This window comes from Malurus melanocephalus, unplaced genomic scaffold (genome assembly GCF_030028575.1).
Source record: "Malurus melanocephalus ecotype Western Australia unplaced genomic scaffold, MMel_1.1 scaffold_557, whole genome shotgun sequence".
Classification (NCBI taxonomy): domain Eukaryota; kingdom Metazoa; phylum Chordata; class Aves; order Passeriformes; family Maluridae; genus Malurus; species Malurus melanocephalus.
The window spans coordinates 202,000-208,058 of NW_026623789.1; positions in this window are offsets into that span (position 1 = coordinate 202,000).

Below are 6,059 nucleotides of genomic sequence, written 5' to 3' on the forward strand. Positions count from 1 at the left end.
CCTCCTCTGCCCCTCACACACGGGGCTCCCGCTCCTCCCGGGCGCCTCACACACGGGCGCGGGGCTCCCGCTCCGCCTCTGCCCCCTCACACACGAGCGCGGGGCTCCCGCTCCTCCCGGGCCCCTCACACACGGGCGCGGGGCTCCCGGTCCTCCCGGGCCCCTCACACACGGGCTCGGAGCTCCCGCTCCGCCTCTGCCCCCTCACACACGGGCTCGGGGCTCCCGCTCCGCCTCTGCCCCCTCACACACGGGCGCGGGGCTCCCGCTCCGCCTCAGCCCCCTCACACACGGGGCTCCCGCTCCGCCTCTGCCCCCTCACACACGGGCTCGGAGCTCCCGCTCCGCCTCCGCCCGCTGCTCCTCGGGCCCCGCTCGGGGTCTGCCCCGCCCGCGGCYGCAGCCCCGCCGCCTCCTGCCTCGCCTTCCCCCTCCGCCAAATGGAGCTGTGGGAGCYTGTGGAGCGAGCGATGCAGAGGCGAGGAGAGTTAACTCAGATTTTCACTCTTGTTTGACTCACTGACTTTCCCTCCCGGTGTTTCCATGCCTTCTGTCTCTGTTTCTTTCCTACCTAGCCTTTTTGGGATTTTCTTTCCCTCTGATTCGCMGTCCTCCGCTAAGATTTTTGCTGTGGCACAGCACGCCCGGCCATTCGGTTGGGCTGAAGAGCTTCGGCTCCCGAGCCTCACCACTGCCAACATCGGGCTGCACAAACCTCTGGACAGCCACACGGAAAAGAAATCAGAGAATGGTTTGGGTTGGAACTGACCTTAAAGTCTATCTAATTCCAACTCCYCTGCAATGAGCAGGGACGCCTCCCACTACACCAGGTTCCTGCACGCCCTGTCCAACCTGGCCTTGAGCACTTCCAGGAATGGGACTGGCTCTTGGCCGAGAAGAAACAAGCCCCATTGTTCAAACACTTGGGGAATGTATGCAAATACATCCAGCGTGATGCCTGTGCCTCAGTAACGTTTTGTTAAGCCTTCACTCTCCCAGAATCCACAATTCTCTTGTGGGCCCAGCGATGCTGAGCGCTGTGGGCAGGGACAGTGTCAGGACAAAATAGGGAATGTGTCACTTGGGAAAGGGTAACCAGGCCGCAAATTGTTATTTACTTGTGTGTGCAAGACAAGTGACTCAGCTTGCTGTGAAAGACTGGCTAGTAAATATGTAATTATCAAATAATCCAAATGTTTGGATRCAAAATGGGTGAAGGCAGCTAATCCTTAAGAAACAGAAAATGCAAGATAAACACATTCACTTCAGGTATCAGCTGATAYTGATGTAGCACAGATTTTGGGCAATTACTGCTTCTTTTAGAAGTGCTTTGCTCCAGCTATGTTACAGTTTTAAGACGCTGCAGCCAAAGTTGGGCTGACCCCAGTGACACTTGGAAGGCAGAGCATGGTTGGGTTGGACGTGCAGCCTCACAGCAGTCACCTCCTCCCTGCATATGGCTGAGTATTTTGCAGAAATCAGTTTCTGGSCACTCCTTCTTTTCCTGTACTTACTCCACACCTGTTTTCCTGTCTTAAGAGTAGATAATGTTTAAAGGCTTAGGATACTCAGGGCAAAATCACCTCTTAGTTTAAATCTCCCTGAAATTCCTTGGTGGTGTGAGGCCAGGCTCTCCCAGGGATATTTCCCAGCCTGTTCCCCTGGAGCCCAGGCAGGGCARGCAGCACTCAGCTCTGGCAGGACAAGGCACGTTGTTCTCCTAGGGCACAGCTCCAGCTTCCCAGGCTGCTCCGACTTGTCCCAAGCAGTTGTTTTTCCATCACAACCAGGCCAAGAGGCTGGATGGAGTATGACGACAGTTTTCCCTCCACTCAGCTATGTGAAGCAAAAGAGCTTCTTTTAARTTTCCAGGATTTAAAGGAAACTTGGTCAGATATCTTGGTTTTGTTAAAAGAAGCTGGTGCTTACAGGGGGTTAATTTTTTAAACATTTTAGTAGAAACTGCTCTGAGGTAAACAAAAATTCTTTCAAAGTTTGTCAGAATCTAAGGACAARTTCTGAATGTCAAGTGGGTTGACAATTCTATTGGCTAAGCAGAAATGTATAGAAAAATGGTCAGTAAGAGTAAAAAATGATCATACTAAAAATGTTTCAGTTTTAACATTGTAGAGGGCAGCTAAGAATTTCAGTAAGAAAAGTTTTTTTTAACAGTCACCAGGTATCGGAAACTACAATACAAGGCCAATCCAATGACCACATTTATCTAGTTCTCCCTTCCCTTCCCTTCCCTTCCCTTCCCTTCCCTTCCCTTCCCTTCCCTTCCCTTCCCTTCCCTTCCCTTCCCTTCCCTTCCCTTCCCTTCCCTTCCCTTCCCTTCCCTTCCCTTCCCTTCCCTTCCCTTCCCTTCCCTTCCCTTCCCTTCCCTTCCCTTCCCTTCCCTTCCCTTCCCTTCCCTTCCCTCTGTGATTCCCACACTATTGCTCCTTTCCCACTATGATTCCCGTTCCCAGTGGTGTCCTGCAGTCACGCCTAGCAAACCTATTCTGTTCCACATTCTTGCTGTCAAAAGGGGCAAATCCCCCCAGTGATTGAAGGCAGAAACCAGTGCAGGGAGGTGTTTCTGACTGGCAGTACTGGGCACTGRGCGTGGCATGCTGCTGCACAGGATGGGAGTGTGGTGAGCTTTGTGTCCATGGCTGGGGAGATGATCATATATATGTAGGAGCATGAAAATTACCTAAAATATCCAGAAATCTGATTTCTTGCTCATTAAAGGCTTCTCACCRTCTGCATCCCTTTATGGTTAAGCTCAGCAAGGCCCTTTCCCTGCACCTCTCAGCCAACGGGTGCTCCATGCAGAGCAATTGGGTTACCAGGTAAAGGGGCATGCAGAGCACTCCAGATCAGTTTTGCCACTAGATCTCCGTGGTCCTGACTTACAGGGGATTTCAGACATTAACAAGAAAAGCCGATTACACCCAAGGCAGGCCGGCAGAGCAGCCGTTCTCCTCACAGCTCTCATCTGCTGCTTCAGCTCAGCTCCTGCTTCTCTGGGGGATTGATCCCAGTAAATGGAYACAAGCTTGTTAACTGTAATTTTTGTTGATCCTTCAGCTGCCTAATAATGAAGATTTTTTTTTTTGCTTTATTTTTCTTTCTCCTTTTTTAAAAACGTGTTTAGAACTTCACATGAAGGGCTGAGAAACAAAGCAGTCCATGATGCATCCAGCAGGACCAGCTCTGACCCACTCATCTAACCAAGAGTTCCCATGCAGGGATCCTAACACAGATTCTGCAAATGAAACAGAAACTTGGCTCCTCTTAAACCATCCAAAGCCAAGATGTTACTTTCTATTTGGGGCAGTGCTCTAGAATGGCACACACAAGGGGCTTCCCCCAGCAAGATAAAGCCTGTGCAATAGCCCATCAGAACTCTCTGTGTACAGCTATTATAGCATAATTTATTTATAATAAATAAATAACTTCTACCATAATGACATAAATAGCTATTATATAGGTTATCCTGCACTATAACTGGATAGTTTTATCAAACTGTACTATGAYCTATACTAGTTCTTCCTGGTTACTCTGGTTTTAACCTATTACACCATAATAGCTAAATTTCTCAGTGCAGAGATTAGATTAGATTAGAGCTGTGATATGTCATTACAGCCTATAATAACTTTGCAGTTATGGCTAGAGGTCAGTCTCTGGGAGCAGACTGCTGACACAAGCACAGAGGTGCATTAGTGCACCTTCCCCGTGGGCTCACATGACCCTGCAGGGCTGGACACCTGCAGAGTGTCTGCAATCTGCCAAAGCATTCCTGAGGAAATCTGCACATTGCCTGTATGGACCCACATGGATGAGCAGTGGATGGACATGGAACRTGCTTTAACCTCCAGCCTCTCCCTAAAATGCTCTCTGATGTGGACCTCGTCTCAAAGTCTAGGTACCTCATTTGTCAGTGTCCTCTCAATATCTAATTAATTGAATCTATTTAAGATAATTAAGAAATAYGTAAAAGATTTTATATTCAGTTAGACAAATGCATGCACTTACCTAAAAACATTGGTTTTGCTAAGAATCCGAGTCCCAGGATCCTCCACCACAGSTCTTCTGGCTTACAGGGACGGAGACAGAGGCACAGCTCGTCACAGGAAGGGCAGGGCTAAAGGCTGCTTATCTAAAGTGCCTGAAAGTTCCAGATAACAGTTCTGCCCCCCAAAATTGTCGATTAAGTACGCAATGAATACGGTGCTAATAACATTGCRTAATGAGCACTAACTAAATCTAATATATATAATAGCTGATCTGGCAAAATAGGAAAAAACCCCAAAACATTTCAATTGTGTTCCTACTGATCCTACTGAAGCTGGAAAGCTGAGTCTCCAAGAAGATTGAAGAAGACTTTAAAATCCAGACTCACAAGAGACTCAGTAACAGTACATTTTTGTAAAAGGATGTAAGAAATTTGGGTTATATAAGTTGAAGTATGGTAAACTACAAGCAAGGTTAGCACATTGTCAAGTCCTACGCCCAAAGACTTTCTAATAAAAGGACGTAGTGGCAGATCCCTGGTTTCACACACACACARACAAGATCAAGCTGGTGTTTAGCATGTCTCTAGAAGGACTGTTAGAATATTCAGTTCAACAAGATCTCCTGGCTCTGAAGAAAAAGCTGTTTTTTTGGATGATGTGGAGATTTTTCTTTGTGAAGCATCCTACAATGGACTGCTCGGAAAGATAACAAAATGCTCAACATATGGAGAAAAAAAGAGTTCCCAGCCTGCTGAAGATAACAAGCTTGATGAATACTTCAGCTCTTGCTATTTGTGTGCCAGCTTTAGAACATCTTGAAAAACTTTGACTAGATTCCACGTCAACCAAGAATATTCTCTCCTCCCACATTTGAAGTTGGGTTTGCAAACATCTCTTCTTTAGATCACAAGAATAATTAAAAGCACTTGACCAACATTTGTACTGCAGCTATCATGAGGCTGCTAGTCAGTGGTAAAGMATCTAAATTTTGTCAACATAAGAAGCTAAAAATATCATGCCTGTAGTAGTGTCATTAAGCAGGATTTATTTGGGGGAATTTCAAGGGAACTGGGTTCTTGCTGCTGAAGTGAAACTTTAGGTTSCATTGGAGGAACCTGCTGCTTTGCAGTGCTTTGAAAGACTATTTTGAGAACAAGGTCTCTGCTAGGATAGCTATACAGTCTATTTCCAGACAAATTTAATTGGCTTTTAAATAATTGATTAGACTAAGGGAACAATTTCATGGAACAAGGAATAGTTTAGRCTGGAAGAGGCCCCTGGAGATGCTGTATGTAATCCCACTCCTGCTCAGCAGCTCAGGTAGAACAGGTTTCTCAGGGCTGTATTAAGTCAGATTTTGAATAACTCCAAGGCTGGAGACCACAGACTCTTCACTCTCTTTAATGTTTTCTGGGGATTTTTACTTCACCCACATTGTGCCTTATAGGAATTTTGAGGAGCTGCTCCTTCACTTGCAGTGAATTAAACAGTTAATAGCTTTTACTCAATTAAAATGCTGCTCAGTACAGGAACAGCTGCATTTCGGCTTTTCATTAGAAGAAAACTCAACTTCAAAGACAGTACAAAGGATCTAAAATGAGTATCCTATTCTACAGGAATGCACAATAGCTTTTGGATCCATAAGAAACTCCTCAACTATTCTGTATCATTAGCATTATTGTCCCWTTTTGGAGAATTTTCAAAGCAATCCAATGTTTTGTGGAGAAGCAGCCAGTAGTTTGACTTTGCCTTTAAAGCTAGGAATAAACCTTGCCTGTGTGTGTTATCTGTCTCAAATATTTTTGGRGRAGGCAAGCAGACATTGCTGTACACAGATCATGGCTTGGTTAACAATTATGTCACAGGCCTGAAAAGGTAAAGTTAGGTCAGATGGACAAACAAACACAAGCACTTCCTACAGCATAAGGAGTATGAACAACCCCCACTGAGTCYGTTTTTAGACTTGACACAAAGCCAAGGCTCTTGGGAATTAGAAGCCAAAGAGCACTTTCTGTCTGTAATACAGATAATTTAAAAAGCCCACATCAAAATCCT